This window comes from Pongo abelii, chromosome 12, assembly GCF_028885655.2.
Source record: "Pongo abelii isolate AG06213 chromosome 12, NHGRI_mPonAbe1-v2.0_pri, whole genome shotgun sequence".
Classification (NCBI taxonomy): Eukaryota; Metazoa; Chordata; class Mammalia; order Primates; family Hominidae; genus Pongo; species Pongo abelii.
Window position 1 is genome coordinate 50,497,169 of NC_071997.2, and position 23,391 is coordinate 50,520,559.

At 35.5% G+C, this 23,391-nt stretch overlaps 1 long non-coding RNA gene across 1 annotated transcript in view; it reads left to right on the forward strand.

Annotated features, from left to right (window-relative positions):
- LOC129057662 (uncharacterized) overlaps window positions 1-3,203 on the forward strand; it is a 175,371-nt gene extending 172,168 nt beyond the window's left edge. Inside the window, exon 8 of the long non-coding RNA XR_008522328.1 lies at window positions 2,923-3,203. This is a non-coding gene — a long non-coding RNA (uncharacterized LOC129057662). The remainder of the gene's footprint in view (window positions 1-2,922) is intronic.
- Window positions 3,204-23,391: the final 20,188 nt, after the last annotated feature.

The window sequence follows — 23,391 nt, forward strand, 5'->3', positions numbered from 1 at the left end:
GAAACCATGTGAGGCAAAAGCTGTTATGGAGCAAAAGCTAACGGATCAGAGTTTGTAAAGATCTTTTAAATTGTATATCCTGGTACTAAGCCATTTTTTTCTCTACCTACTGACAATATTACAAACAAATACAATTCATTCTAGAGATGGAAATAAATGTGAGATTCCATTTTAATTGTTCCACACAACAACATGTGAACTTGGAATTTTTCAGTGCTAAATTGTGATAATTTGTTAGTACTGTACAATGGAACTTCAGCATCAGAACACTCATGCATATGGGTAGTAGGAGGTGATTTCATAGACTTGATAGGGCTGCAGCTTCAGCCCAAATAAGTAAAGATTAGATGTGTAAATGCCAAGTAAAAGATAATGCTGGGTGTGCAGTCAGCATGGACACATGCATGATGTGGGACTAAAAATATTTTCTGAATGCTACATTATGGCTTCCTGGGGAAAAGATGGGATTTATGCATAGGGGCAGATATATAAGGTAATTACAGAAACTTCTACTTGATTTAAGAGATAGTCACTCTGTTTTCTTAAGTAGATAAAAATATGTATCAGGCAAAGTAAGAACAGATTGGAAAGGTATAGGAGGAAGACTAAAAACAGAGCAACAAGCTGAGATGGTTTCTTAACCATTTCAGGTGTCCAGTCTGGAAAAAATGATACCCTGGCCCAATAGTTCTCATTGATTGAAGCTCCTGGGAACTTAGCTAAAATGTTTGGTATGAACTGGCATAGACATTTGCTTGTTTCTAGGTTCCATGGCCAATAATAACACCTTGAAAGTATTTATGTCATGGCTTCTAATCTCTCTTACTAAAATAAGCTCCTTAATGGTTTCCTATTCTTATGTGTTCATCAATTTATCTTCTGAAACCCCAAATCAGATGATGTTACTTCCCAAATTAGGTACATTATTTGTCCTGCAGCTTCATTGCCTGTTGAATGAAATTCATCACCCTTGGCATGCCCTGTGAGATTATTTACTATTTCAAAAAAAAAAAATTCTCTGTCATCACTTCTTGTTAAGAGCTGTATGCTAAATACACACTAAATTAGTATATTTCCTGATTATGTCATTCTTATCATGAATTTTTGCCTTTCCAATTTTCATTTCTTCGGTCTATAATAACCTCCCCTCCCCTCCCCTTAGGCATCTTGAAACATTCATGTCTAATGAATTTTCTAATGTTTTAATGTCTTTATTCATGAATTTTATTTATTTATTTTTTTGGAGACAGAGTCTCGCTCTGCTGCCAGGCTGTAGTACAGTGGTGCCATCTTGGCTCATTGCAACCTCTGCCTCCTGGGTTCAAGCGATTATCTTGCCTCAGCCTCCCAAGTAGCTGGGACTACAGGTGTGTGCCACCACACCCAGCTAATTTTTGTATTTTTTGTAGAGGCGGGGTTTCACCATGTTGGCCAGGATGGTCTCGATCTCTTGACCTCATGATCTGCCTGCCTCAGCCTCCCAAAGTGCTGGGATTACAGGCGTGAGCCAACATGCCCAGCCATGAAATCTTAATTCACTTAAGTTGAACTAGTTTCTACTCTGTGTCCTCAGAAGCAGCATACATGATTAAGAAAATTGACTTTATATTTGGACAGAACCACATTTAAATATATTCTATTTATCAACTGTGAGATTTGGCTTTATTGTTATCCTGGTTCTGTATCTCATCTATAATAACATCAATATATCATGTGCTTTGTGAACATTAAATGAGATAAAACATGACATGTGGGATATTAGATATATTTCAATAAAATCGCTAATTGTAACATAACAGGTGTCTCACTATTGTAATCAGTTTTTAATAACTTCCCCTATATCTGTATTACAGAATTATAAAAAGAGAGTTCTTTATTTTTCCATGTCTCCTAGTTTATATCACAGCATCTGTCACACAATAGGCGTTCAACAATTTTTTTTTACATCAATATGTAAAGTTCACAGAATTACACTTAACATGAATAATCTTATTTATAAAGTTAGAAAAAAAAACAAAGAAAAAGGCTTCAGAAGCCTAGTTCTCTATTATTTGTTCTTTAGTAGAATGTTCTAAGATGTGGTTTAGATAATCTGAGTCTTAAGACTATTTTCTTAGTCTTAAGAGGTCTCTGACCAAATAACAGTAGACATAGCACACTAAGTATTGTTTTTAATAACTTATAGTTACACATTAAACTCAAGGATTCATTTAGTAAGTGTTTAACACAGCATTTTCTAATATTACATGACCCTTATCCCTATGTTTGTGTGCATGAGTTGTGCCTAATCCCATCCACAGAAATAGTTTTCAAAGTCACATTCGTTGAGAATTTGTCACTGTAAGGTCAACTCTTTTTCAAATAAAATTCTTAGTTGAATCAGCTTTATTTTTCATCTAGATTTTAGTAAGTTTTTCTTGAGTTAAAAAAGCCCTTCTTACATCTGGATTTGGGTATTGCTAGCCTATGTTACAGGAGTATCCTGAAGAACTTGTTCCAATAATCATTTGTACCTCTCTACTTCTCACAATTTTTTGTAATTATTAGTTCCAAGAAAATTCTGTAAAGAACTATGGCTTAAAGTAAATTAGCATCAAAAGAAAACAGATGATTATTTGAAGAGATCTAACAAAGCTTTATCGGTCTTGAACACAAAACTAAAGACTATGAGTGATGTAATTAACTAATATTATTGCTAAGATTCTATACAAAAGTTTTTTTCTTAAGGAAAAAAACAAAAACTTTCTTATCTTTTGTGTGTTACTATGAGACATTTGTCTTATAGAAGTTATGTGTAAGGGATAGCACTGAACTAACATGATGACGTTTGAAAAAGAATTTTACATTCTCAACATGTTCCTTTTCCTTTTGATGTCTTTTTAAGAAAGCTACAAACTATCTACTCATTTTGTTTTCCCACAGAAAAACAGTGAAAACTTGATTGAAACTCAAGTTCTTCATAATGCTAAGGAGGCGCTTTGCATGAGAAGTATACCTGGAACCAACAAAAGCCACAGATAGAGAAATTGCTTATTCTTCAGAGGTAGATTCATGAAGATTATCCTTCCAGATGATAAAAACTTTGCCAACATTTTCTGTTCATGCTATAAATGACAGGATTATTGGAGGAGATGAACTGGTAATGGGGGAAGCAATTTCCATTTGAGAAGGTATAAGCGCATTTGAGATTAAATGATCTGAACCTTGGCAATGCTCTACTTTTTTCTCTGCAGCAAGAGCAGAAACAGACTGACCAACATGCATGACCTACAATGGCAGTGTTAGAAATGTATTCTTTGAGATTGTGAACTATAATTTAGATGTGTTATTAGAAACATGGTATTACCAAAAACTAAAGGTAATTATGGCAATGTGCATTCATTGTTGTTTACCAAGCAGTCTTGTTACACAACTGGTGAGTCTGGTAGCTTGGCAGGTGTCAACCCAATGACCATAACTAAGGAGAATTTAGCAAGGGGATTTTATTATTTATAACAAGTAAGGGGATTATCCCAGGGGTAATTTCCAAAGGAGTGTCTTCCTGGACCTGGGGATTAGGTCAGGTTTTATAGGGTAATGAGGCATGATCTGATTTGATCTTGCAATGAGGTAATGTCAGGTCACATGATCTGACTGGATTCTGCCATGGAGTGATGCCAGAGCTCCTTCTCATTGGATCCTGGATCCTGCCATGTGGTATCTGCTCTTAACTCAGTCTCCAATCCTCAGACTGAGCATTTAGGTTCCCACTGGAGTTGCACCCTTGGTTCATCTGGGCATGCTCAGGGTACATGATCTTAGGGTTCATGGCAACTAAAAAAACAACTGAAAACTTTGTTACATAAAAGTTGAACCACATTGGTTTTGTGTGGCTAGCCTCTTTCATATTTGATTATCTATAGCATTTTATTGATGAGCAGCAAATGCTTACTAAAATATTAGACTAGACGGCAAAATAATTCCATTTACACATTTTTTATTTGAATTTTTCCTATGTCCCCAACATAGGAATCCTATTAACTTACATATAAAAAATAGAATTTCAAAAATGTGGATAGAAATAAAACCATATGGTTGTTTTTTTTGATTGTTTTTGTTTTTGAAAAAAAAACACTGATTCACTTTTTGTCCTCAGGTAAGTCCCTTCAGCTTAATGAGAACCGTTGTTCTCACCTGTATTACTAATCAGTCAGAATGCAGTTTTTATAGCATACACATTCAATAAACTATGTCGAGAATGAGTTTTTTTAGTGCTTTAAAAAACTAAAATAGAGCCAATAAATGTAAAAGATAAATGTTTGCAAGCTGCATAAAAGTGTGATTTTACAAAATGTATACAATTCCCCATCATTAGCCTAGCACTCCTATCACATTTTTTTCTTCACAGTAATGTCATATATATTTTTCCTTCAAAAATCTATAATTAATTTTATGAATGCCATTACAACAAATGGTATAATTACTCATTAGAGTTGTAGGCAACCATTTAAAAAGCCATTAAGAGTTAGTCATTGTCCTTTATTTGATTTGTTAACTAGAAAATTATTAGGACTTTTTCCCAGAGGCAAAATTAGGGGGTAGAAATGTGTATTGTAGTATCTATTTTCATCTTCTGATTAAAAATAATTTTTAAGGTCATGTCTTCAGGGAGGAGATTTCCCATTCTATTCTTTTAAACCTGAAATGACTTAGTACTCACAAGCCCCATGAAGGTTCTTGCATAGTACCAACTATGTACTATTATTAGAATTCCTCCAGAACTTACTCACAGCTTTATAGAATGAGAGGCAACAGAATATCTTATAGATTATGTTTAAACTTCCTTGTTACACATGTAAAGAAACAGAAGGACAGTGAATGCCTTGGAAAATTATTTATTTACCAAGATGTTCTTCACATCCCTCTCAACTCTAGAAGTAACTGCCTTACTCCTATTCCTCAACTTGAATATTTCCTGTAATTCCTATAAATAAACCAGATTGGTCTCAGTCTTTCTTTTCACAATGCTATTCTGGAAATTAATGTAATATAACAATATACACACTCCCTCCACCCCCACGCACACATCTTATATTCCTAAACTATCCACATTACAGACTGTGCATTCCTAATGTGAAAGTCTGAAATTCAAAGTGCTCTAAAATTTGAAACTTTTTGAGTGCTAACGTGACCCCCCTCCCCAGTGGAAAATTCTGCATCTGACCTTGTGTGTTGGGTTGCAGTTAAAATGCAGTAAAATTTTTGTTTTATTCATAAAATTATTTAAAACATTATATAAAATTACCTTCAGGCTATGTGTATGATATATGTAAAACATAAATGAATTTCATGTTTAGGCTTGAGTCCTATCTCCAAGATATCTCATTATATATAGGCGAATATTCCAAAATTTGAAGAGAAAAAGAAACCCTGAAATGCAAAATACATCTGGTCCCTAAGCATTTTGGATGAGGAATACTCTACCTGCATATTCATTTTCCCAGGTCCAACACATGCCCTATCTTTCCATGGTGCCTTCTCTAATCATTCCAAATACTGATCTCCTCTTTCTTTCAATATTTGTAGTCTTGTATGTTTTCCTAATAGGAAAGAAAGAAAACATACAAGACTACAAATATTGAAGAAATACTCATTTATTACATATTTGTTCTGTTTGAATAAGTGGCTTATTATGTTTGACACCATGTATTATTCCTGGCATCATTATTTTGTACTGTTATTTAATCTTTTGTTTTATAATATTTGAAGGGACTATGCCAAAAATAAATCTAGGTTGTAAACTTCTTGAGGGAAAGGACCATGACCCCTGTAATACAATGTCACCTGGATATAGCATACTATAATGCACATAGTAGGTCGTTAATACCAAACTGTTGGCTGACTGGCAGCCAGATAAGTATCTACCCTTATCTTGATTGGTTTTACCAATGTCTGTCTAGTAACATTTTGGTTTTCTATTTTGTGAACAAGGTTAAATGAACCTCTTAAAATACTGATAAAAATATCAGAGAGGAAACTGCAGGGACAATGGGTCTTACTGGGTCTTTCCTTAATTCTTTTGGCTCACCTGCCATACAGCCTATGTTCACGTTTTTCCCCTTTCCATCTCTTTTTTCCTCAGGATAGTTTTTGTAAATATATACACATACAAAATTTATGTCTTAGTGATGTTATCCATCACTGTAGAATCGTTTTGTCTTTATTGCTGTAAGTTATCTTATTCTCATTTATTTTGATATGTTCTTATACCTTTTCACATAAAAGAAAGACTAAATAATGTTATCTGCTTACAATAAATCTAAATGCTATTAATATTTCTCTACCTGCTCACTTCAGGAAGAGTTTTACAAAACACATATGACTCAATCAGAAAAATTAACACTTTCTACTTTACCAGACACATAGAGAAACATGCAAAATAGGGTAGAAATAAACAAAAACATATATGTCAAAGCTTATATTTATATATCAGATGAACCACTAACAAACTAAAAATCATAAAAGAACATTTTCTTGTCATTTTCTAATTATTTCATGTAATGTATACCAATATTCACTTGTAAGTGAGAAATTATTTTTTTTTTCAAATGGTTTCCTTATGCCAAAGAGAAATTCTCGTCTGTAAAGTGGGGAGATTAAAATTTTGACACTAAAGAATACTACTGGGGAAAAGAGAGGGGTGTGGGATGAAAGGAAATTGAACCAGCTGTACACCTATAGGTAACCAGTGTAGATCATTAGAACACAGGCTTAACACTGCAAGCTGATCTGCAAAGTGAGGACATACCAGTGACAACTTTGGAATCTGCATCCAGCCACAGGTAACAGATGTATTGTACCAGACTCAGATCTAGATTTTGTGACGACTATATAATGAACTAGAAGTTCAAATTAGAGAAAGAAACAATTCAAAATCAGAAGAAAGGTAAAAGCAAGTGGCCACATGATCTCATTAAAAAAGAAAAAGGTAAATATCTCAGTAAGTACATCTGGCACACATAGTCAGAGGAAGCCAAGAAACTTGAAATTTAATTTGAAATGAGATATTTTTTAGTAAGAAGGATCATATCAGCAAGGCAAGGAGATAATATTTTAAAATTTTTGTTTTGTTTTCATGAAAGAAAAAAATATGATATTAAAAATCTAGAAAGTTCTTTCTTCTATGACAATTTTTATTTTTTTTTTTAATCCAGCAAAACACAGCTCTGTTCCTTGTGTGTAGTGTTCTTTATTGTTCTTTTATAAAAATGTAAAGTTCAGGCATGAGGGTTCACGCTTGTGATCCCAGCACTTTGGGAAGCCAAAGCAGGCAGATTGCTTGAGCCTAGGAATTTAAGGCCAGCCTGGGCAACATGATAAAACCTCCTCTCTACAAAAAATGAAACAATAACAAAAATTAGCTGGGTAGGCATGGTAGTGTGTGCCTGCAGTCCCAGCTACTCAGGAGACTGAGATGGGAGGATGGCTTGAGCTTGGGAGGTTGAGCCTGCAGTGAGCTGAGATCACACCACTGAACTGCAGATTGAGTGACAGAGTGAGACCCTGTCTCAAAATAAATGAAAGAATAAATAAATAAAAATATACTGTAGCTCTTTCAAGTCTGGTGGTGAAGAATGTCTTATTCAGTTTTGTATTTGAGGTTACACCACTGGTATATGGATCAAAGCTTCAACTATTCGTAATTTCTTCGCTGTATATTTCAGTTATGTCAGATATTTTTTGGCACTGCACCCAAAGTCCCAGCTACTCGAAAAGCTGAGGCAGAAGGACCACTTGAGCCTAGGAGTTCAAGACCAGCCTGGGCAACACAGTAAGATCCTCTCTCTTAAAAATTTTTTTTCAGTTTCATAAATCTCTGCTATATTTATGCCATAGATAGATAACAGCATATGGTAATCAGTTACATCTAGGACATGTTATAGGAACTAAAAGCTGATTAATTTACTCATTAGTTATTTCACAATTTAAAAATTTATTAATACTTGTACAAAATTATCTCTCCTAAATGTAAACAACCAAAGTTATGTTTTAGAGCAAATGGCCTTTATTGTTTTCATATATGTTAAAAATTATAAACATTTTGTTATCTTGTATATTCAAGTTTTATTTATACACTCAACATTTTAATTCACTGGATCATGTCTGTAATGTGTTATTATAAATATGAATATCTATAGTTTTATGTCTTCAATCATTTTAAGAAGTTTTTTCTTTATATATTGCTTGAAAAAATTATTTGTTTTTCAGTACACTGTTTCTAGAGATATTTTATAACTCTTTTATCAGAAATATGCTTATAAACATTTATAAAACATTCTGTCAAAGAGGGTTGTTGATAATTTGTAGAGTTTTCCCACTTTAGTAGTATAAATATTATACCATAGCTGATTTCAATCTACCAGTGTGACATAACTAAATGCACAGCTTGGTACAGATGTGCAAATTGGCGCTAGTACATCATTCAATTGAACATTTTTTGTATAAGGATGATCTTTGTTGTAGAATGTAAATATCTATATCTACCTCTGATAGTTTATTTAAGGTATATCATAAAAGAAGAAACACTATGTCAACTAGTTTATCATTTTTAAAGCTCTTTATCAATACTTTTGGAAGTGTACTAAAATACATTCTCATCATTGTTTTATGATATGAATTATTTTGTAGTTCCTTACTCTGATGAATCATACTTAAAATTTAAACAAAAAGTGTGTCCTATCTAATGGATATACATGGATCTCATTGTGCTTTTGTTTTTTTAAACCTGGGGATGAGAGGGAAGTCAATCATTATGTTTTATATCAAGGATTAGACAGGAAAGTCAGAAGTCTGATGATGGAAGGGATGAGAGAGAAAGAAAGAGATGCAAAGATGCTATCCAGTTGCTTTAAAACTGGAGGAAAGGCCAGGCGCAGTGGCTCACACCTGTAATCCCAGCACTTTGAGAGGCTGAGGCGGGCGGATCTCGAGGTCAGGAGATCGAGACCATCCTGGCTAACACGGTGAAACCCATCTCTACTAAAAATACAAAAAATTAGCCAGGCATGGTGGCGGGCGCCTGTAGTCCCAGCTACTCGGGAGGCTGAGGCAGGAGAACGGTGTGAACCCGGGAGGCAGAGCTTGCAGTGAGCCGAGATAGCGCCACTGCCCTCCAGCCTGGGTGACAGAGCGAGACTCCTTCTCAAAAAAAAAAAAAAAAACAAACAAAAAAAAACCTGGAGGAAAGCCCTCACAAACCAAGGGAGATAGCAAACCTCTAAGAACTGGAAAAAAGGGGAATAGATTATTCTGTAGAGCTTCAAGAAGAAATACAACCCTGCTGACTCATTTTACACTACTGCCTCCCTGAATTCTATGATACTAGAATTGTATTCATTATACCACTGAGTTTGTGATAATTTGTTAAAGCAGGTATAAGAAACTAATGCATGCTGTCTACAAGAAATTAACTTCAAAATATTGATATAGCGAGGTTGAAAGTAAATGGAAAGTAACCATACAATAATTATTCAAAATAATTATTTTGATATAGGATAAGCTATTTTAATATCAGAAAAAGTACACATTAGAGCAAAAAAAAAAAAAAAAAAAAAATGCCAGAGTCAGAGTTACATTATGTAATGTAAAATGTTCCACCAAGAACACAGGTCAATAAAAAACATATATCCAAACAACAGTGATACAAAATATATAAAGCAAAAAATGATAGAACTGAAAGAAGAAATAGACTAATCCACAATTATAGTTGGAGACTGCAACACCCTCTCTCTTAATAATTGATAGAACAAATAGAAAATCAGCAAGGATATAGAAGAATGAAACAAAAACACTATGATGTCAGGGGTCCACAAAGAAAATTCGCAGTCTTGCTGATTCCCTAGAAGGACTTAACAGACTAAAAAAGCTGTTACACTCATGTTTATATTTCCAATGAAATAATACGTATTAAATATGCAAGAAATTTTTTTCACATCTTGACAACTGTGAATAGTGTTGCAAAGAACGTCAAAGTGCTAACATCTCTTTGAGATCCCGATTTCAATTTTTTGGGATAAATACCCAAATTTATCCAAAATGCTAATAAATGCATTGCTGTATTATATGGAAGTTCTATTTTAATTTTTTTAATCAACCCCCATACTGTTTTCCATAGTGGCTGCAGCATTTGGCACTGATCACCAATATTATATAAGGATTCCAATTCTTCCACATCCCCACCAACACTTGTCTTTGGCTTTGTTTTCTTCTTCGGTAACAGTCTTTCTGACAGGTATGATGATTAGTGACATTAAATATCTTTTCAGAGGGGGAGGAGCCAAGATGGCCGAATAGGAACAGCTCCGGTCTACAGCTCCCAGCGCGAGCGACGCAGAAGACGGGTGATTTCTGCATTTCCATCTGAGGTACCGTGTTCATCTCACTAGGGAGTGCCAGACAGTGGGCGCAGGTCAGTGGGTGAGTGCACCGTGCGCCAGCCGAAGGAGGGGCGAGGCATTGCCTCACTCCGGAAGCGCAAGGGGTCAGGGAGTTCACTTTCCAGGGGTGACAGATGGCACCCGGAAAATCGGGCCACTCCCACCCGAATACTGTGCTTTTCCGACGGGCTTAGGAAACGGTGCCCCAGGAGAGTATAGCCCGCACCTGGCTCAGAGGGTCCTACGCCCACGGAGTCTCGCTGATTGCTAGCACAGCAGTCTGAGATCAAACAGCAAGTCGGCAGCGAGGCTGGGGGAGGGGCGCCCGCCATTGCCCAGGCTCGCTTAGGTAAACAAAGCAGCCTGGAAGCTTGAACTGGGTGGAGCCCACCACAGCTCAAGGAGGCCTGCCTGCCTCTGTAGGCTCCACCTCTGGGGGCAGGGCACAAACAAAAAGACAGCAGTAACCTCTGCAGACTTAAATGTCCCTGTCTGACAGCTTTGAGGAGAGCAGTGGTTCTCCCAGCACGCAGCTGGAGATCTGAGAACCTGCTGACTGCCTCCTCAAGTGGGTCCCTGACCCCTGACCCCCGAGCAGCCTAACTGGGAGGCACCCCCCAGCAGGGGTACACTGACACTTCACATGGCCGGCCAGGTACTCCAACAGACCTGCAGCTGAGGGTCCTGTCTGTTAGAAGGAAAACTAACAGAAAGGACATCCACACCAAAAACCCATCTGTACATCACCATCATCAAAGACCAAAAGTAGATAAAACCACAAAGATGGGGAAAAAACAGAGCAGAAAAACTGGAAACTCTAAAAAGCAGAGTACCTCTCCTCCTCCAAAGGAACGCAGCTCCTCACCAGCAACGGAACAAAGCTGGACGGAGAATGACTTTGACGAGCTGAGAGAAGAAGGCTTCAGACGATCAAATTACTCCGAGCTACGGGAGGATATTCAAACCAAAGGCAAAGAAGTTGAAAACTTTGAAAAAAATTTAGACGAATATATAACTAGAATAACCAATACAGACAAGTGCTTAAAGGAGCTGATGGAGCTGAAAACCAAGGCTCGAGAATTACGTGAAGAATGCAGAAGCCTCAGGAGCCGATGCGATCAAATGGAAGAAAGGGTATCAGCCCTGGAAGATGAAATGAATGAAATGAAGCGAGAAGGGAAGTTTAGAGAAAAAAGAATAAAAAGAAATGAGCAAAGCCTCCAAGAAATGTGGGACTATGTGAAAAGACCAAATCTACGTCTGATTGGTGTACCTGAAAGTGACGGGCAGAATGGAAACAAGTTGGAAAACACTCTGCAGGATATTATCCAGGAGAACTTCCCCAATCTAGCAAGGCAGGCCAACATTCAGATTCAGGAAATACAGAGAACGCCACAAAGATACTCCTCGAGAAGAGCAACTCCAAGACACATAATTGTCAGATTCACCAAAGTTGAAATGAAGGAAAAAATGTTAAGGGCAGCCAGAGAGAAAGGTCGGGTTACCATCAAAGGGAAGCCCATCAGACTAACAGCGGATCTCTCGGCAGAAACCCTACAAGCCAGAAGAGAGTGGGGGCCAATATTCAACATTCTTAAAGAAAAGAATTTTCAACCCAGAATTTCATATCCAGCCAAAGTAAGCTTCATAAGTGAAGGAGAAATAAAATACTTTACAGACAAGCAAATGCTGAAAGATTTTGTCACCACCAGGCCTGCCCTAAAAGAGCTCCTGAAGGAAGCGCTAAACATGGAAAGGCACAACCGGTACCAGCCACTGCAAAATCATACCGAAATGTAAAGACCATCGAGACTAGGAAGAGACTGCATCAACTAACGAGCAAAATAACCAGCTAACATCATAATCACAGGATCAGATTCACACATAACAATATTAACTTTAAATGTAAATGGACTAAATGCTCCAATTAAAAGACACAGACTGGCAAATTGGATAAAGACTCAAGACCCATCAGTGTGCTGTATTCAGGAGACCCATCTCACGTGCAGAGACACACATAGGCTCAAAATAAAAGGATGGAGGAAGATCTACCAAGCAAATGGAAAACAAAAAAAGGCAGGGGTTGCAATCCTAGTCTCTGATAAAACAGACTTTAAACCAACAAAGATCAAAAGAGACAAGGCCATTACATAATGGTAAAGGGATTAATTCAACAAGAAGAGCTAACTATCCTAAATATATATGCACCCAATACAGGAGCACCCAGATTCATAAAGCAAGTCCTGAGTGACCTACAAAGAGACTTAGACTCCCACACATTAATAATGGGAGACTTTAACACCCCACTGTCAACATTAGACAGATCAACGAGACAGAAAGTCAACAAGGAAACCCAGGAATTGAACTCAGCTCTGCACCAAGCAGACCTAATAGACATCTACAGAACTCTCCACCCCAAATCAACAGAATATACATTTTTTTCAGCACCACACCACACCTATTCCAAAATTGACCACATAGTTAGAAGTAAAGATCTCCTCAATAAATGTAAAAGAACAGAAATTATAACAAACTACCTCTCAGATCACAGTGCAATCAAGCTAGAACTCAGGATTAAGAATCTCACTCAAAACCGCTCAACTACGTGGAAACTGAACAACCTGCTCCTGAATGACTACTGGGTACATAACGAAATGAAGGCAGAAATAAAGATGTTCTTTGAAACCAACGAGAACCAAGACACAACATACCAGAATCTCTGGGATGCATTCAAAGCAGTGTGTAGAGGGAAATTTATAGCACTAAATGCCCACAAGAGAAAGCAGGAAAGATCCAAAATTGACACCCTAACATCACAATTAAAAGAACTAGAAAAGCAAGAGCAAACACATTCAAAAGCTAGCAGAAGGCAAGAAATAACTAAAATCAGAGCAGAACTGAAGGAAATAGAGACACAAAAAACCCTTCAAAAAATAAATGAATCCAGGAGCTGGTTTTTTGAAAGGATCAACAAAATTGATAGACTGATAGCAAGATTAATAAAGAAAAATAGAGAGAAGAATCAAATAGATGCAATAAAAAATGATAAAGGGGATATCACCACCAATCCCACAGAAATACAAACTACCATCAGAGAATATTACAAACACCTCTACGCAAATAAACTAGAAAATCTAGAAGAAATGGATACATTCCTCAACACATACACCCTCCCAAGACTAAACCAGGAAGAAGTTGAATCTCTGAATAGACCAATAACAGGAGCTGAAATTGTGGCAATAATCAATAGCTTACCAACCAAAAAAAGTCCAGGACCAGATGGGTTCACAGCCGAACTCTACCAGAGGTACAAGGAGGAGCTGGTACAATTCCTTCTGAAACTATTCCAATCAATAGAAAAAGAGGGAATCCTCCCTTACTCATTTTATGAGGCCAGCATCATCCTGATACCAAAGCCTGGCAGAGACACAACAAAAAAAGAGAATTTTAGACCAATATCCTTGATGAACATTGATGCAAAAATCCTCAATAAAATACTGGCAAACAGAATCCAGCAGCACATCAAAAAGCTTATCCACCATGATCAAGTGGGCTTCATCCCTGGGATGCAAGGCTGGTTCAATATATGCAAATCAATAAATGTAATCCAGCATATAAACAGAACCAAAGACAAAAACCACATGATTATCTCAATAGATGCAGAAAAGGCCTTTGACAAAATTCAACAACCCTTCATGCTAAAAACTCTCAATAAATTAGGTATTGATGGGATGTATCTCAAAATAATAAGAGCTATTTATGACAAACCCACAGCCAATATCATACTGAATGGGCAAAAACTGGAAGCATTCCCTTTGAAAACTGGCACAAGACAGGGATGCCCTCTCTCACCACTTCTATTCAACATAGTGTTGGAAGTTCTGGCCAGGGCAATTAGGCAAGAGAAGGAAATCAAGGGTATTCAATTAGGAAAAGAGGAAGTCAAATTGTCCCTGTTTGCAGATGACATGATAGTATATCTAGAAAACCCCATTGTCTCAGCCCAAAATCTCCTTAAGCTGATAAGCAACTTCAGCAAAGTCTCAGGATACAAAATCAATGTACAAAAATCACAAGCATTCTTATACATCAATAACAGACAAACAGAGAGCCAAATCATGAGTGAACTCCCATTCACAATTGCTTCAAAGAGAATAAAATATCTAGGAATCCAACTTACTAGGGATGTGAAGGACCTCTTCAAGGAGAACTACAAACCACTGCTCAAGGAAATAAAAGAGGATACAAACAAATGGAAGAACATTCCATGCTCATGGGTAGGAAGAATCAATATCATGAAAATGGCCATCCTTCCCAAGGTAATTTACAGATTCAATGCCATCCTCATCAAGTTACCAATGACTTTCTTCACAGAATTGGAAAAACCTGCTTTAAAGTTCATATGGAACCAAAAAAGAGCCCGCATTGCCAAGTCAATCCTAAGCCAAAAGAACAAAGCTGGAGGCATCACACTACCTGACTTCAAACTATACTACAAGGCTACAGTAACCAAAACAGCATGGTACTGGTACCAAAACAGAGATATAGATCAATGGAACAGAACAGAGCCGTCAGAAATAATGCCACATATCTACAACTATCTGATCTTTGACAAACCTGAGAAAAACAAGCAATGGGGAAAGGATTCCCTATTTAATAAATGGTGCTGGGAAAACTGGCTAGCCATATGGAGAAAGCTGAAACTGGATCCCTTCCTTACACCTTATACAAAAATCAATTCAACATGGATTAAAGACTTAAATGTTAGACCTAAAACCATAAAAACCCTAGAAGAAAACCTAGGCATTACCATTCAGGACATAGGCATGGGCAAGGACTTCATGTCTAAAACACCAAAAGCAATGGCAACAAAAGCCAAAATTGACAAATGGGATCTAATTAAACTAAAGAGCTTCTGCACAGCAAAGGAAACTACCATCAGAGTGAACAGGCAACCTACAAAATGGGAGAAAATTTTCGCAACCTACTCATCTGACAAAGGGCTAATATCCAGAATCTATAATGAACTCCAACAAATTTACAAGAAAAAAACAAACAACCCCATCAAAAAGTGGGCGAAGGACATGAACAGACACTTCTCAAAAGAAGACATTTATGCAGCCAAAAAACACATGAAAAAATGCTCACTATCACTGGCCATCAGAGAAATGCAAATCAAAACCACAATGAGATACCATCTCACACCAGTTAGAATGGCAATCATTAAAAAGTCAGGAAACAACAGGTGCTGGAGAGGATGTGGAGAAATAGGAACACTTTTACACTGTTGGTGGTACTGTAAACTAGTTCAACCCTTGTGGAAGTCAATGTGGCGATTCCTCAGGGATCTAGAACTAGAAATTCCATTTGACCCAGCCATCCCATTACTGGGTATATACCCAAAGGACTATAAATCATGCTGCTATAAAGACACATGCACACGTATGTTTATTGCGGCATTATTCACAATAGCAAAGACTTGGAACCAACCCAAATGTCCAACAATGATAGACTGGATTAAGAAAATGTGGCACATATACACCATGGAATACTATGCAGCCATAAAAAATGATGAGTTCATGTCCTTTGTAGGGACATGGATGAAATTGGAAATCATCATTCTCAGTAAACTATCGCAAGAACAAAAAACCAAACACCGCATATTCTCACTCATAGGTGGGAATTGAACAATGAGAACACATGGACACAGGAAGGGGAACATCACACTTCGGGGACTGTTGTGGGATGGGGGTAGGGGGGAGGGATAGCATTGGGAGATATACCTAATGCTAGATGACGAGTTGGTGGGTGCAGCGCACCAGCATGGCACATGTATACATATGTAACTTACCTGCACGTTGCGCACATGTACCATAGAGCCTAAAGTATAATAATAATAATAATAATAATAATAAATAAATAAATCAAAAAATCAAAAAAATAAAAAATAAAATAAAAAAATAAATAAAAAATAAATAAATAAATATCTTTTCAAATACCTATTGGCAATTTGTATGTCTTCTTTGGAGATATGCCTGTTTAAGTCTTTAACCCATTTTAAAATTAGATTATAAGTTTTTATTTTAATGTTTTGGGTTTTCTGTTTTAGTATTGAGGGTTTGAGTTTCTACATATTTTAGAACCATTTATCACATATATGGCTTGCAAATATTTTCTCTTACTCTATAGGTTTTGTTTTCACTGTGATTTTTTTCCATTCCTATGCAGAAGCTTTTTTAATTTGAGGTATCCTGATTTGTCTATTTTTGCTTGTGTTCCCTGTGCTTTCAGTGTCATATTCAGGAAAACACTGTCAAGAACAGTGTCATGAGTCTTTCCTTCTATGTTGTCTTCTGAAAGTTTTATATGGTCTCAGGTCTTACACTTAAGTCTTCACTCTATTTTGAGTTAATTTTTTGAGTGATATAAGAAAGAATCCAATTTCATTCTTTTTTCAGGTGGATATCCAGTTTTCTCATAAACATTTCTGGAAGAGTCTATCCTTTCTCTATCGTATATTCCTGGCTCCCTTGTTGAAGATCAGTTGATCATATATTCCTGAAGTTATTTCTGAGCTCTATTCTGTTTGATTGTTCTACTTATCATATCTTTATGCCAGTCCTATACTGTTTTCATTACTGTAGCTTTGTAATACATTTTGAAATCAGGAAGTATGAGGCCTCCATATTAGTTCTTTTTAAAGATTGGTTTGGCTATCTGGGGTCTTTTGGGATCCATATAAATTTTAGAATTTTTTTTGTATTTGTTAAAAAAAATACCACTGGGATTTCAACAGGTATCATATTTAATCTGTAGATTAATTTTGGTAGTATGGGCATTATAAATTATTAGACAGTGGTTGCCAGAGGATGGAAGGAGGGGAAAAAGAATCAATAAGAGTAAAGTTTCAGTTAAACAAGATGAATAAGTTTTAGAGATGTTCCACACAATATTGGGCTCATAGTTAATAATATTGTATTGTATTTTACACTCAAATTTGTTAAAAGGGTAGATCTTAAGTATTCTTACCACTAAAACAAAACAAAAACAAATCCTCATCAAAAGGCATTGCAAATTATTTAATCTTTAGTTATGTAAAAACAGTGAACAGCTGCATAATTGTTTTTATGTATAACTATGAAAATTTTATTTTTAATATCTACGATACCTTTAAGCAGCCTGTTTTTTAGCATTTTTCAGATTGTTTTCCATATATTAACTCATGCTTATGGTGTAATTTATATAGAAAGCTACTTTTTTGTTGAGTAATTTTTTTAAGTTCTGTGTTTTAATTATTTTTTGGTTTTATATTTATCATAATTAGAAACTCTTCTGCCAATTATCTGAATTTTTAAGTTTGCTGGTTTTTCAGCTTTTCTTTAGAGAGAAAAAGTAAAAGCCTTTCCTATTGTGAGAGTATATATTATTAAATATGTGATTCAAAAGAAAATAAATCTTAATGTTTACAAAGAGCTAAGGAAAAAGACGCCCAAGATAAAGCCCATGAGAGACCAGGTGCAAGTTTCTAGCTGTCTCTCTTAGAAGAATCACAGTTTTGCCTAACCATGGTAGGCAAAAACACTAGCAAATGTTATTAATCAGGGAAGCTCAGTGAGTCGTGGTATTGGGGTTTTTATTGGGAGATCGCTCACCCAGAGCAAAATAGGCATTCACTACAAACTTCATTGCTAGGAGAATGTATCTGATTAAAAATATACCTCATGGCCCAATGCTTCAGAAATACAAAAACCTGCTTGTCAGGCAGAATATTCCAAGGACTCAGAGCTCATCCCCGGGAGATAGGCAAAGCCAGTCCTGAACACAGGCCTTAATTAGAAATGTGCATGGTTTGGGCAACCTAGACCTGCTAAGTTACACTTTTCTGCATAAACATAACAAAAATATATTTATAGAACACCCAACAAAAGCAGAATACACATTTTTTTTCAAGTGCCCACTGAATATCTACCAAGATGGACTATATCCTGGGCCACAAAGCAAATCTTCATTGACCAGAATAGAATCACACTAGAGATCAATAACGAAAAGATAACAGGAAAACCTCCAAATGCTTGGAAACAAAACAACACACTAACAAATAATTCATGAGCCAAAGAGAAAACCTCAAGGGAAACAAAAATATACCCATAGATATGCTTACGTGTCAAACTGAATGAAAATGAACCCAATGGAAATGTTGTATAAGCCACCCAGTCCATGGCATTTTGTTACAGTAACCAGAGCTAAGCCAACACTCAAAACTCAACAGTAAAAAAATCAAGCAATACAATTATGGGCAAGAGACATAAAGAGACATTTCAATGAGGATGCTATACAAATGGCAAATAATTATATGAAAATATTTTCAATATCTGTCATTAGGAAAATGCAAATTAAAACCACAATGAAATGCCACTGAACACATAATGGCTAAAATTTTAAAAAAGTGACAATACCAAATTCTGACAAGGGTGTGGAAAAACTGGATCACTTATACATTGCTCATAAAAATGCCAAATGGTGTAGCACCTACAAAAAATAGTAATTTCTTAAATAAAACAACAAAAAGCTAAACATGAAACTACCATACGACCCAGCAATTACACTTATGAGCATTTATTCCATGAAATACTACTGATAGATGAAATGGAACTACAGATAGACTTGAAAATGCAGATGAATGTTTAAAGAATTATGTGAAGTGCAAGAAATATCTATCCCAAGATATAACATATTTTGTTATTCCATTTATATAACATTCTTGAAATGGCAAAATTATACAAATGGACTACTGATTAGCAGCTGACAAGTGTTAGGGAGAGGGTAGGTACAGGAAAGCAATGTTTCTTACTAGGCATATCTATACAAAGATAAAGGGAAGAATTCTTATGGTGATGGAAATGCTATCTTGGCTATATGGATGTCAATATCCTGGTTGTAACATTGTACTGTATCTTCCCAAGATGTTACCATTATGAGAATCTGAGTACACGGTACATAGGATCCTTTCTATTTCTTACAACTGCATGTGATTCTACAATTGTCTCAAAATGAAAGTTTAGTTAAAAAATAGAATTCTTATATAACAGAAACTGACACTCATTCGAAATATCTACAAAGTTTATACAAAACGAGAAAATAAATCCATTTTTTAAAAAGAACTTTGTGTGGCATATTTCAAAATATTATCAAAGCCCACAGTAGAAAAACTGTATGCCATTTCTCCATGAATGTCTAATGGAAAGACAATGTCAATATCATTAAGAAGTATTTCCACATTAATTTCTAATTTAGAGTAGTAAAATCACATCACCAATTGGGATTCAATAAACTTGATAATGTAATTTTAAAATTCATGTAGAAGATCACTAGGCCAATAAGAAGGGTTGTCAGATATATTAAGAGTTAAAATGTTTATAGTAATTAAAGCAATATTACATTCATAAAAGGAGGGACTAATCTCATGAAATACAATAGAATAGAAGCCCAAGAAACTATGAATTGTTTGGTGTATTACAGAGACTGCATAAAAGGAAATGGGAAAAGAATGGACTAGCCATTTAAGTGTCCTGAGTTATTCAGTGCATACATACATACATATATATATATGCATATATATAAAGCAATTAATGAATCAGATAATATATCAGATAAAGACATAAACATACACCCCCTCTACCCCCAATTATAGTGGAAGTAACATCTGCATGTAAAAAATGGAACTTAAAAGGCTTTAGAAGAAAATACGCAACAATTTTTCACTTTGAGTAATGAATTTTTTTTAACAGGTAGTATTTGTTTAAATAAAATGCTTTGAAGAATTCTGGATAGGGTTAAAATCTTATCCAAGGAGTACATTACAAAAAAAAATTTCAGAGTTATTATTTTAGTTTAAGGCAAGCACCAAAGCTACCCCTGTTAATTATGTACAAAGGTTAATGTGGTAAAAACAAGCTGTGGATATATTTAGATAATTAAATATTGTATTATATTCAGTTTTCCTTTTGGAGATATTCAGAGAGCAGGTTTTTAAGGCTGGGATGAAAATAAGCAATGGATAAAAATAGGTAGGAAAAAGCAGATCCTGTGAATAATTGAACTGAAATCAGCCAATTATTTTGATTTCCCCAATAACAATAAAAATATGTTATTAATTGCAATTTTTCATTCTTCTTCAATACAACCTCAGGAGACTCTTTTAAACTTCACGTCTTATTTTTTCTCAGTTTACTAAGGGTTAACTTAGTTACAAAAGTGCTGCACTAAGAGACAAGATGCCCATCGTCTAGCTGTGGCTGTGTTCCTAATATTTTTCCTGTGATAAGAGGCAAGTCATTTGTTTTTCAGAACTTCAGTTTCTTCATTTATAGGGAAAAAGTTTGTGATACTTCATTGGTTCTAACCTAATAAGTCCTAACACTCTCTTTTTGCCTCAGATTTATGGTGAAATTGCTTTATCATGAAATCGAAATAATAAAAATGTAACATGCATGTATTTTTAAACCATCAATATAACACTAACAATACTATAAAGATAAGATAAAAATAAACATTTATAATGATAATAATATATAATTTCTAAAGCTTGAGTACATTTAAAAACTCCCTTTAGGGGAAAGTACTGAAAGGATTTCCTAGATGTTTTCCAGTCCAAAATCTTATAATATGCATTCAAAACCTTTACCCTTGATATCACCACAATTATGCTGCATATATATATATATGCATCTATTAAATTTCTCTAAGAACAAACTTTTAATAATCCTATTGTATTTTTTTCTATTCTTCAATTAATACTAATTACAGTTTTGTTCTATGCATTTGTTGATGTGTGCTCAGAGAATGCAAACTGAAAAGCAAGGGAAAATATCTGTAAGATGATAAATTTGCTGAAAATATCTTACTCTATGAAATTAAAGTTTTTCAGAACTATAGATTCTCCCAAATGGCAAGGGTCTTCAAAGCTTATCTCTTGATAAACCCACACTATCCTAGACCACACATATATTCAACTTCCTCTTGAATGCATTCAGAAATGGTGAGCTTTCTAATCATGGGCTTTCAGGAGACGACAAATCACCCTGAACTCCAGAAATATGATCTTTTTTTTTTTCAAACTCAACACTTCCATGTGATTTTTGAAACCCTTCAGCAGAGAATGCTCCCTCAGTCCTCCTGGACATGTGGTCAGTCAGAAGGCAAATAACCACAGTTAAGCTGCCTTGAGGAATTGAAAATGACAGGCTATACCTAAATGTTCCCTCTTCTCCTGAATACATTTTTTCCCCTCTTCATGTTTAGCAACAGAGACTTGTATAATAAATGACTATATGATGTATGTCAACTCCTGAGCATTAAATTATGGCTTTTACCACAGGACTTATCATTCATAGAACATATAAAGTACCCAGAAGGTACTTCCTGTGAGCAATACTGCTTGCTAGTGCTGAACCAAATTTAAATCTCCCTAGACTCACAATGAAATTGCTTGTTCACCTGATGATTTTATTCAACTAATGATTTTGCAATATCACATTCAATTGAATAATTATACAAGGAGAGATGCTGAATGCCTATCTTTTCTAGATTAGAATAATTTATAAGTGCAGTTTTCCTATTCCAGTAAGCAGTACCACCTTTTAATGAGACATAAGCACAACAGGGCAACATAATGATATGGAACAAACAAGAGAAAGACAATGGATTTTAGGCAGGCAGAAATGTTACTGGAATATCTGCTAGGAAAAGGATTTTCATTATCAGAGAACAATATATCCAGAAGAGATCTTAGGACAATGCTCAAACACGTATTTATATTTATATATTTAACAATAAATAAATGGAAGTGTAGGAAATTGACATGCTTCTCATTTTGTATGGATGATTAGTAGCCGAGCCAAGTCTAAAAATTTTACATCAGGGCTTGGTTTCCTCATGAAATAGGCTGAGACCTGTTCTCAGAGCATGGATAATATGGGCATTTATGTCCCACTTGAGAATTTATGGAAAAAGTTATCTTTTCTGCCTTTTTTCCCATTATACCAAAGCCCCCAGTATGTTCTCCTGTTTTTGCCACGCTCCTTCTTTAAACTCAGTTTAAATCTGACAGTCCAGTGCTATTTATGAAGCCCCCTGGGATGCCAGATGGCAGAACTCTTCATCTCTCCTATGGGTGCTTGGCCATGGGCCATAGGTTATTCATTTCTGGTCTTTAGCTCAACTGTGAAATGAGAATTGGTTATAACATGCTACTTTTGAAATAGCAGCACCTATAATTTAAAATGGCCTTAATATAAGTGTACTAGTATAATTAATTAGGACAAAGTAGAAATATTTTACATTGTTTAAATGTTTATGGTTTTAAAAATATCTTAGTCACAAGAAATCTAGGTGCTTTTTTAGAAAAAAAAGATTTAAGTTTTGTATATGTATGAAAACTATAAATAGGAAGCTATTTCAGAACCATACTAATCATACATTTAAATCAGATAATCAGCTACATATTGTGCCTTTGTGTATACAGTGCTTCATATCAGGAGCCCATAACACATGATCTTTGATTCTATAATACCATTTAATTGCATACAGAAAGAAAAAACATACTTAAAAAAACTAAGTAATTGGTATTATAGACTAGTGGTTTATAACCTGTGATTTATGTGTGTGGATGTTACTGCAGGGATCAAGACTGGGGGGTTACTTATGGCTAGGTTTTTCCAATCCCCACTTCACCCAGAGCAGATTTTTTTTTATCTAGTTTGTGTATAAAACAGGGCCTGATTTTTGGAGGTGAGAAATAGTCTTTACTAAAGCCTATCAATTATTATTGAAACTTTATAATCCAGTCACTCTGGGGGTATCTGTGTTTCCTAGAGGAAAAAGGATTATGTATACATAACACTAAAATATTTTATTAATCTCAGGACCCATATAAGTCTCTACTATGAGATGTAGCTAAAATGGCCCCAAAGGAAGA